Genomic DNA, 12,144 nt, shown 5'->3' with positions numbered 1-12,144 from the left:
TTAAATTATGTTCATATACATAAAGCTGCCATCACATTGTGTTGCCCATTACGGAGTAAAGATCCATGGCTCAATAAACTGATCAACATGATACAATGCGAGCCAATATATTTAGATAGGGAAGTAGATGCTTTCCTTTATCAGGGTACCCGAGCCGTCCAGAAGACGCCCTGGAGACGTACTAGTATATGTCGTATAGGTCCCATTGGAACAACCAAATGGACTCCTTCTGAGATCTTCCTTAACAAGGTCAAAGAATCAGAGATTCCACTCTCTACCCAATTGAACGTTAAGCAGTTCAAAGGCAACACAGCATTTAACGTCTGTGCACAAGAAATACAATCTACTAATGACACTGTTACGAAGCGTCAGTCACTAGCTAGGACTCTGTTTAATAACATAAATTCCAAGCCCGAGGTCTTTCAAACCTTATTTTTAAAGGGATGAATGAAAGACAATCCTGAAGCGTACACACATACAATGCGACTATGTAATAAGTCAGGTGTATCTAACGCACATGAGCGCGTTTATGACGCTCATGCAAAAGCAGGACAGGAGTCTGGAAACACTACAGACTTAGAGACCACGCAAGTGGATTCTCAACACCCTACCTTTATTCTGGAAGAGCAGAATGATGAAAACATTCTTGCTTGGCTGAAGCAAAATCATAAGCTGAAGCACCAGAACGTAGTAGAATCACTTAAATATGCTAAGCGACATGGGATCGCGCACCCTAAGCTGGAAACTTTAGTTGCTGAAGCACCAGAACGTAGTAGAATCACTTAAAGATGCTAAGCGACATGGGATCGCGCACCCTAAGCTGGAAACTTTAGTTGACAGAGTATATCAGTCATGCACAGACTGTGATCTCAATCAGATCAAGCGCTATGGTTTCGCACCACTTAAGAGTGTGACTGAAGATGTTTCATGGCGCAGGGTCATCATTGATCTGGTTGACCAGCCCACATCCGAGCACACAGGCGACCGTTACGTATGCCACTTCTTTGATGTGGCGTCACGGTTTAACTTGCTCTATCCATCAAAGGATAAGAATACGCAGACCGTGGCAGAATTATGTTGCCAAGTCTTTGCTGACCACGGGTGGCCGGGTATTATGTGCACTGATAACGGTAGTGAGTTCTGCGATGACGTTATGGCATCGCTAGTACTCGTATCAGGCATATGCCATAAGAGAGGTGTGCCATATAAGCCGCAAACGCAAGGCGCGAATGAAACGCGCCATAGGAGACCTAAGTTCTTCTTGCGTACTGCATTAACGGATGATGCAGATGATTGGCCGTACCACCTTAAGTGGGTACAAACACAGATGAACGAGTGTGCTGATCCGGTTACAGGAGCTACACCCGCTCACTATTTTCGTGGCAGATATAGTGAGTTGCAAATCCCTTTTAACAAGGACGAACCCGATCACCATGAGTTACCATAGTTAGAGAAGGTCCAACGTATTTATAACGTTGTATATCCTTGCTTGCGAGAAATACGCAATGTAGCCTTATTAAAAAGGCAAAAGCGTTGGAACACTACCAAGAAGATAGCAGAGTATCAGGTTGGTGACAGAGTTAACATCCGTCAACGTAATTCCGATGCTACTGTATTAACATAACATCTAAATGGATAGGTCCATATATAATCGCTGTAGCAGACACTAAAAGTGGAACGTACGAGGTAAATAATCCCGATGGTTCTAGTGCGCTTAATATAGGCACAAGTCGTATTCCAACTACAGAGATTATACTCGCAAGAAGACATGACTCTAATGCAGCTCTTGATCGTTCTGAATTTAAAGACATTATATGGAGAACGAATAAGGGAGGCTATACATACACTCGTACACGCTTTATAGACGGTACAATAGCTGAGTTGACTTTAGATGCTTTCAATAACCAAGACTATTTAAAAGCCTTTAATCGAAAATGGCGTAAACACCTGCATAAGCCACAAGCTGAAAAAGATAACATATTTCCATCGTCTGAAGGAACGGAAGTTAAAACTTATCCGCCTACAGCATTTATACCGAGCCTTAATGCTCATCCTTCATATGTGCTTAAGACACTGAAGCGTAAGAAACGTCCAGTCAACCACCACGGACCTACTGGACCTAAGCCCAAAACTCACAGGGTAACCGAGAACGGTTAACTTCTCCGCCTGAGAAACATTAACTATATGTTATGCTACTTAATATTTCGACCCGTTTTTCCTTTCTCGCTTTTTGATCCATAATCAGCTTGAGTGAGCAACTTGCTTCTCTTGGGTCTCCTCCACATTAGACTATGTTGTAAACGTACTCTTAAGCAGTACGCAAATTCCTAAACGTATTCTTAATAGTATGAGGAACTCAAGTTTCCTAAATGTACTCTTAATAGTACGAGGAACTTAAGTTTCCTAAATGTGCTCTTAATAGCACGAGGAACTTAAGTTTCCTAAAATGGTTTTTAATGGTTTTGTTAATTAATACCTTTTCCATTTAACATATCAGATATTTGGATGAGGCCATTAAAAGGCCTCAGTAAAATACCAAACATAAAGAGTTGGTCTAGTTCTATTAATAGAACTTTATTTACTTTCCAATTTTATTTGTATCTGAATACTTCGGTAGCGAGATGGCTCAACCGAATATAGGTTTCTAGGGACTATTAACTTTACATAGTTGATCCTCCGATCAGCCAACCAGATGTGCCTGTCTGATGAAGGCTAAGTCGGTAATTCTTGATAGTGGCTAGTTATTGGTTAAGACAATAACTAAGGACATCAAGAGTAATTTTTCTTCTTCTAAAGATAGGATTTTATGAGTCTCTCGGATTCGCCCTAGTGAAACATACCATAGTTTCTAATAGAGCGACAACGAAACACTAAATAAAATCCCTTCGGTGGAAACAGTACTGAGAGGATTATATATAGGCAATGTCTCAATTTCACAATCCCTCAGAGTATTGCTGTTTTCACGAGGCATACCTAACTTTACTAAAAGTCTCATTTCGTTTATTTACTTTGATATTTACACGATACTTAGAATTTACCTACGCGTTTATTTATTCTAAGGCATTAGTATCGCCTTTATTAGACCGAATCTTACAGCCCAGACTCTCCTTCTACAGTTTTTATCTCATGCTATGTGTACCTCCATTCCATCGACGGCACTCCTTGACGACCCCTGGCTGTTAATGTAAGCAATATCTCGTTAAACAGTATCGAAATAAGTTAATGAAAAAATTCTCTACATCACCTTGACATTCTTTGACACCTTTCATCATGAAGAAAGCAAAGACATTCGTTCGTGGACAATTCGTTGTGAGAAAGTCGAACTCACCGTTTGGAAGCAAGACACCCTTATCTCCACTGTCTTTCAACAAGACATGTGGATTTGCGGCCTTTCCGATGACGATGCCGATCAGGTCCGTCAGTATATTATGCAGATCAGTACTCTCCGCCTTCTACCGAATGATCCTTGCCGCCATCTAGAGAGATGGTACATATATCTGTAACCCATCTCTCGCATCCGAGAAAGCTATCTCCATTCGGAAACCGGCTGCCTCCGCTCAAAGTGCGATCGATTCACTCACTTTGCGACTCGACAATATCACCAGACAGCGTTCTGGCCAGGGCCGTACCATGACCTCTTTTGTATGTAACAAACAAGACCATCACTGCTCTGCTTGTTCCCTCGCATGTAGTTGTTGTGGCAATAAAGGTCACTTGTCCTCTGCTTGCTCACTACCACCTCCAGTCAATTGTACTCTCTGCAGCCGCACCAAAAATCTGTAATTGACGTGTGAATAAGTACAATATACATTGCTTAGTTCCCTATATTACACGAATTACTTGCGACATTCACTGGATCTCTCCTTATTACATGAACATGAAGTCCAAAATGTCTCCTCACGCACATCCAAACAGGATTTTTCCTTTTATCTTAGCAAATGGCGATACTATCACCATTCGTACTGAAGGCATATTACCTGGACTCGGCACAATTTATCTCGGCCCTGACTTACTCCAGCACTTAATATGTAATCTTCGATGGATATTTCTATGTCTTAAACTATGTTATATAAACTAAGATACAATTTTAGTCAGTTAGGATTTAGCAGTGGTAGCTTGTGTAAGAATGATCGGGACTGCCTATTGGTAAGAGCCTTAATATTCTCGATCACACAGGACAGACCTCTAGCTGTTCTTTATTGAATAATTTTCACTAGAAGTACTAAGTGTTCATGACCACATGTCTAATTTGTAGATAGACATAAGAACGCAAGCCAAGTTAACGCATTAGCTAATATAAATAAAATTCCATCTGAAGAAAAGTTAAAAAAAGAAAAAGACTTATTGGATTTTGGAAATTGGCGGGAAGACCAAAACCTGTAAGGAGTAGTTCAGAGATTATAAGATTTAGTTTATAATATCCTACATCTACTATCGTCTCAAATAGGTCCAAGTAAATGAGTAATACCAAATACTGAGGCTATTGGAGCCATCAAAGTGAATTTAGAACACTTTGGAAATATTGGAAAAAGAACTTGTAATAAATTTTTTTAAATACAAATAAAAACCAATGTGTTATTTCATTTTATCTTGATATTTTAGACTGACCGGAGACCGTATTTCTACAAATATCCCAAAATCTCCTTCAGGATAACGGTTACAGCATCCGCTATACCTCCAGCGTAGCATCTGCTTGGTCGAATACTTGGACCGCCACCTCTGTAACATTACACTATCGCGCGGCGGCTATCATATAAGTTATGCTCTCCTGTTCTGCCGTCCGACGGATGGTCTTCTTATTGACAGCGGCATTATATGAACATGAAGTCTAAAATATCTCCTCACGCACATCCAGACAGGATCTTTTTCCTTCATCTTAGCAAATGGCGATACTATCACCATTCGTACTGAAGGTATATTACCTGAACTCGGCACAACGTATCTCAGCTCTGACTTACTTCAGCACTTAATATCCCAAAATCTCCTTCAGGATAACGGTTACAGCATCCGCTAGCTCTCCAGCGTAGCATCTGCTTGGTTGAATACTTGCACCGCCACCTCTGTAGCATTACACGATCACGCGGCGGCTATCATATAAGTTATGCACAACTCAACAATCTTTGCTCTCCCGCTATGGCTTGTATTAATCTCACGCCTAATCCGCCGCCCCTCCTTCCTACACCAGCTGCTTTACGTTCATCTCCACTCTCCACTCCTGTCGTCGACACGAAAACCTCTCGACAAACTGACATCTCGCCATACGTCAACTATCATGCTAACCAAGGTCATCGCAGTCGCAAGACAACATCGCAGCTCGCCAAACGTGACGGTGTTGAGCTTGATTTTCCTCTCCTACAAATGTCAGAAAGAATAAATGGATGCTAAATCGTATTGACTGGTAGAAGGCCATGGAATTCCTCGAATACATACCGGCAAATATGGTGGCGGTGCAGTATTCAATGATTGGATTAAGCCTGACCTTATTTTAGAAGATGCCTATGCTATTCTTGGCTGGAGCCTAATCAAGGCGATTGTTGAACACATCATACGGCTAGGCACTACACTCGCTATCGTCCGCAATTAAGCCTTATGGCACATGGTGGACGGTGTCTATCAGTCATATTCAACGACCTCCATCCATAATTAAGATCAAGGCCGATCCGTTTCGTCGCCATGAAATACAGCATGTTGGTCTCGACGTTCCGCTAGTCCTCTTCATGGTACCACTTCATTCCACAGTTGCCCCTGATGACCACCTTCAGGTTGCTAATACATACACTCTGGCGAACCCCGAGTTTGAGAAGCATTGTCCGATCTATATAGAAGGAAAGATGGAGGCCAAAGGTATCCTGCATCACAACTTTATTTCTGTTCATGGACCAGAAGCGCTTCGGTTATAAATACGCGCACAACATGGTTTGTGATGGTTCCCGCTAAGGTCTCCGTATGTTACTCAAGAACAAAAGTCGTATGGACCAACATGTTGTCAATCTCCTTGTTCAAATTACTTCACACTGGCGCACCTGCGGAATTTTTGCCGACGGTAACAACATATTCCAGTCAAAGAATCTTGCAGTCAAGCTTCTTTCCCAGCGCAATAAAATCCACCATGTACCCCTCAGATGAATGCTAAAGTGGAAAGCACTCAATGTTTTAAATGTTATAATCCGACTCTTACTCCTGGGCACCGATATGCCATGCTCTCTATGGCCGGATGCTAAGAAATGGGCTGATTGTAATCGAAACGAGGAGCCGGGTACCGACAACATCCTTCGTACTCCTTCCGAGACATTGCACCAGATGACTCTTGCACGTTTTCCTCGTGCTAGGTTTGGCTGTGTTGTCCTCTACAAGATAGAAGGTAAGAAGCAAGTCCGTCATAGATACGATACGCAGTGTCACTACCATGTTTTAGTCGGCCGTAGTACTACTAGTATAGAAGATACATTTCTCATCCAAAGTTTCAAGACACAACGACGCATATCGTCTCGAAGCGTTCAGTTTTTATCCGATGAGAAACCCAAATGGTCTGCTAATGGCAAGCGAGCCACCTGATCTACCACTTCTCACAACTATGCCATTTCTCTCAACTGGCACACAACACAATCTTCTGTCCCTACTGTCATCATTCCGTACATACCGGGCACGCGTCCGACAGGTTCTACGGTACCACACTTCCCTGCCACCTTTCCTTCCGAGCCTACCGCGGATTCTTCTGCTCCCCCAGTATCTTCTCAACTCCCTCCATCCATATTACTTCTTTCCTCTGGTATACCTCCCGTGCTTCTCCCCATACCGATAATCCCACCAGCACCAATGTCTGGCATTCCTCCCGTGCCCCTACCGATACCAATAATACCTCCAGCACCAACACCAATTCGAATCATTCCGTCTTCTCCTACTGATATTCCACTACAACGGCCTCTCCCTACGGGGCCACCGCCTCACGATCTGGACTCAGAACCTGAGTCTGACCTTTCCCTCGTCGCTCACGTAGGCCCTCAAGATATACTAGAGGTCAGTGTTCTTTCCGATGATAATGACTCGGAATACTTCGAGGCCATTCAGGAACAGGCTAACTATGTTGTCGCAACGACTACTCTAGAAGAGTCTACTCCCATGACAATGCTTGAAGCTATATCTCTTTATGATGATATCGTCCTTAAGTCTATTTCCTCCTCCATGAAATTTGATGACTGGGGTAAATGGCATGAAGCCATACAAAAGAAATATAACGCACATCAACTCAATGACCTGGCCGACGTGGTTCCTATGTCATCGATCCCTCCAGGCACGAAAGTGATATATTCGAAATATGTGTTTGTCCGCAAATTCGACGAGAACGGCCAACCTACACGATACAAAGCGCGTATGGTCGCCAGAGGCGACGAACAACTCGAAGGCGACTCCTACACACATACATACTCCCAGGCTATTTCAGCTACAGCACTACGTCTTTCTATAGCCAAAGCTGCCGCGGCAAATCATGAAATACACCATTTCGATGTAGACAATACATTCCTTTATTCTAAGCTCGACACAGCAGTTTACATGCTGCCACCCAAAGGATCAGTTGAACTTAGGTACTATCCTCCACACCATGTTCTGAAGCTCAAGCGTGGACTTTATGGTTTGAAACAGGCAGGCCGCCTGTGGAATCATGATATTCAAGATACATATATCTTCAATGATTTTCAACATCGTGATGCAGATGAATGCATTTGGGCACTGCAAGCAAATCATTATCCTTATACTCTATGTTGAGGAAGTTTGCCCTGCCATAGTCGCGATGCCGTTTGGTTGTTCATGCGGCTTCCACGCAAATATCGGATGAAGAATCTCGGTCTTGCTACACATCTTGTCGGACTGCGCATCATTCATCATCCCAATTGTGACATAAGCATAATGCAAGATGCATATATCACACGAATGATTACTGCCTACAACGTCGACAAAATGCATGAGGAACGAACACCAGGTACTTCATATCACCCTGGCTCTCTCATAGGACCGCCTTTTAAAGGCAAATACCGCCAATTAGTTAGAGCATTGAACTTCGCCGCTAACATGACCCCAGTGGACACTACATGTATTCTTAACTAACTAGCGGCATTCAATACTACCCGACTTCTTCCACATTGGACTGCTCTTCTCAGGATTTTACAATACCTCAAGTCTACACGCACATACGCCTTGACGTATAAGCATCGCTCCTCTACTGATGCGACTTCTTTGATCGCATATTGCGACGTAGATTGGGGTGGATGTCTATTAACAAGACGATCCCACAGTGCTTCATTATTTACTTATAGTGACACTCCGATTCATTGGAAAGCACAGAAACAAAAGGGAGTCTCTTCATCGTCTACAGAAGCCGATATATGCCGCGTCTGAGACTGCACGTGCTGTTGCGTGGGTCCGCAACCTTACGAATGAATTTTGCGATCCTCTCACCATCCCTACTACGCTTCACATTGATAGTCAGAGTGTTTTAAAAGTAGCCAATGGTACAGGCACTCTTAAAGATCTAAAACACATCGAGCTACGTGCTCACTATATACGTGACTGCAATAGACAGGAGATGATTGCCCTAGTCTACATCAATACGCACAATAATCCAGCGGACTTGTTGACCAAAAGTCTCGCCAAAACCCAAACATGAACATTTCACTAACATGTTAATGTCAGATCAACACAGTTTGACCCCTAGTTAGTGGTCAGGGGGGTTTCAGGACATCGGATTGTACCGAACTCTTTAATTAACCCCTAACTACGAGACCCACTGTGTTCACTTGGAGAAGATATCCTTAGATACAGAATATGCTTTTACTTTCTTATTTCTTCTATTTTATTATATTTATACCATTTACAAATTATAATAAACATTCAGTCATTCCAAAACATAGTTTATGAGTTTATCAATATTGACGTCTTGGGCGACTCCTGGCCCTAGGGCCGCAGTCCCGGGAGACCGGGACCAGGGTCCTGGACCGCTGGACGTGGCATTTGTAAAATAAATGATTTACAGTAGTGAGAGTAAATAGATTGTTCTCTTGTTTTATTTTTCTATATAAATCCCTAGAGGTTTTAAGTGTGACTTTTTGTCACCTTAGTTTACGAGAAACTTAACCGGGGGTTCCTCCACCTTTTTAGTTACTTATTGTCTATTATCTACATTTTGTTTCGGTCGTACGACTATGGTCATACTCTTCACTGATATATTATACCTTCCGCATCCCCCTTTGGTCAGGTAAGATTGCAAACAACATTGTAGCTTTATCATACCAGAAGTAGTAGTACTTTTTATGATATAGTAGTTAAAGTCCCTGTTTCCGTTCATTTTGGTCATACATAGGATCATAATTTTTGCACTTTTTTTGGCGACTTTGTGCGACCCATTTTCTTTCTAGCTTGGAACGAGATTCAATTGGACACCTAGAAATTTCCACTACCTACTGAGTCGTACAAGACTGAAAAGCAGAAAAGTTCAATAAATGCACACAGAAACACACAAACCTGTAGTTTGTAGCTTACGATCACGATGTCTAGTCGAGAAAACTTAATAGTTTACGATGCCATCACAGGCAGATTTCTACGGTGATTCACACCAGACTACGACTTTAGCCAACACTGCGATCTATAGAATACTAATGCAGTACTGAGAGAGATACTTTTGGCCATAAAACCAGAAGATCCCTGTCGATATTTCAACGAGCTGGCGTATGGCGTTCAGATTCCTGAACCTGATGATCGCCCGACATTAAAGGGGTCGAACAGTATACTGTTCGACAAAAGGGCAATATCATGGTTCATGCCGAGAAATAATATGGAATGGGATATAGTAAATGAAAAGGGGAATCCAACAAAATCACCGGCGCTTAACTCTCTAATCAAACAGATCACAAGATGGGATCTTCGGGGAGAAGGTAAGCCAGGGTCTGAAAAGAGACCTTTGGAGTATAACGAGTACATGAATATTCTGAAAATAAATCAAATTGCTTTATTTCACATAATCGTCTTTGTTGCAACCATCGCCTTAAAAATAGCCTTTTTTTTTCCACCTTATCATAACTTTTTTTCTAAAACTAGCCTTTGCTCCACACACTTGTCTTGTTCCTTTCAGGAGTTTAACTCACTGATGACCTCCATGACGGCCCATGACATGCGCAACACAAAGGACAATGGACTTGGACTTTCCAGTTTGTATGCAGGGTCGACGATGTGTGCAGCGTCAAATATGAGGATTATAAAGTATATAGCAGGTTGCCCTTGTTGTCTATTCATAGAGGTGGTGCAAAGTAAAAACATAAATAGTAAAAAGCAAGTGTCTCGACAGCTAATACTGGGATATATGGATACATACCTGTGTGCACTGGCGGGTCTCACAGTGCATCTGATTCGGATTTATTACTAGAGTGGATGTTCGCAGAGAACGGTATGACGGGTAGGGATAATAATTTAGAAACTGATTATCCGAGAGCTGCGCTTAAGCGTATTACTGCGCTTGACGAGTTTGAAGCTATGGGCTCAGTGACTTATACTGTAACTCATAGCTTTCGCAAATACCCATGTACTAATATACACAGCGCAAGGGTTCTACAAAGGATGATGCAGAGGGTAGGGGAAGGTGGGCGTTGAAAAGGGACGGAGAGCTAAGACAAAGGAAAAAATGACAAGTGGACACATACAGTAGTAACCTTATGCCGTACCCTGACACAAAGGTATCAGTATGAAACTTTGTTTCACGTCCCTTGTCTCGAGCCTCAGTCGCGTGTTTACGTCGCAACTCGGTGTACAGGTTCTCACGGTCGTTATTCCCTATGTTCTTACAGGACACGTGCATAACCAGGAACTCGTACCATCGCTGTGCCTTGTCCTTTGTTATATCTGAACGTTTCAGGTCAGCATCTAGCTTCAGAATATAACTCTGAATGAACGTGTTCTCAACTGGTTCAGTTAAAATTGAACTCAGTCCAGGGCTACGCATGTCTTTACTTAACAAGGATGTAACCAACCAACACACAGCTGGCCAGTCACGACAAGTGTCTAGCTCATGCTGGTGTCGCTGCAGGATCAAATAACTTGTATCTGTAGGGTTAAACGTCTGCATTAAAGCAGAGATCCATTGCCGGGGAGCGATATCATTCGTCTCCAGCATCACCGTAAACGCATTAAGCGTACGGGTTAGCGTGTCGAGGTCATGGTTGTTACAAACTCGACCTGCTTACTGTTGGCATCCCAGTTCGACTTAAGTCGACTGATCTGTCCCTTGTACTTCTGGTTATCCCTGTGGTCTTGTCCACGTTGGGCCTGAAGTAATTGATCAATGCGCTTTTGCCCACGATTTCCATTTCAATGATATAATCGTCGACTGATTTGTTAAGTTCGGTTACCTCGTCAGAGTGAAAATCCTCTGCGGGTTGATGCGTTTACGGGAGTGTTTATTACCCCTTGTAAAATCCATGGTCGAGGCCTTTCGGTGCTCTGTTCCTCGGATAGTGGTTGGTATTATAATCTTGGGTGATTCATGCGTCTGGATAACATACCCAGTCTTAACTGGTTTCCGACGATTGTCATCCCAATTGGGTAAAAGTGGCGGAGTATTTCTACCTGCCTCTGGCTTTATAATATCCTCAATGACGGGTAACTCACGGCCGGGTGTCAGAACAGGCGAGTAATTAGCCTGAAGTTCTGGTGGTAGTACCTCGTAAGGTATAGATACGCTGAGTACATCTGGATCATATGCCACAGGTGTAGCGCTTGAGTCTTTACGTTCTTCGGGCGTAATTGCCTGTCGATGTTCTGTCCACTTCTGTAGGGCTTCAGTAATGCCCCGGAAAACATGCTCGCGTAAGTGCTGTGTATGTTTTCCTGATCTATATAATTGATCTACATGTTCGACAGTCAAGTCTTTCATTATGGTAGCTAACTGATTCTTAAGATCAGTGTTTTCAGTAATTAACTTACTTATGCGCGTTGGCTTAGTAGTCTCGTACGTAGATTCGGGTTTGCCACTCGAGCTTGCCTCCTCTTCTGGTTCCATATAGGTTCCTTCTAAGATTTGTCCTTGTCTCCTATAATTGGGGACTCCATTATAATTGGGGACTTTCCTTTCTGAGTTTCGTCAGAAGAATGGGTTGGGGC

Source organism: Sphaeroforma arctica, assembly GCF_001186125.1.
Source record: "Sphaeroforma arctica JP610 unplaced genomic scaffold supercont1.53, whole genome shotgun sequence".
In the NCBI taxonomy this organism is placed as follows: domain Eukaryota; class Ichthyosporea; order Ichthyophonida; genus Sphaeroforma; species Sphaeroforma arctica.
The sequence above is the reverse complement of the archived record's forward strand: the minus strand, read 5'-3'. Positions refer to the sequence as shown.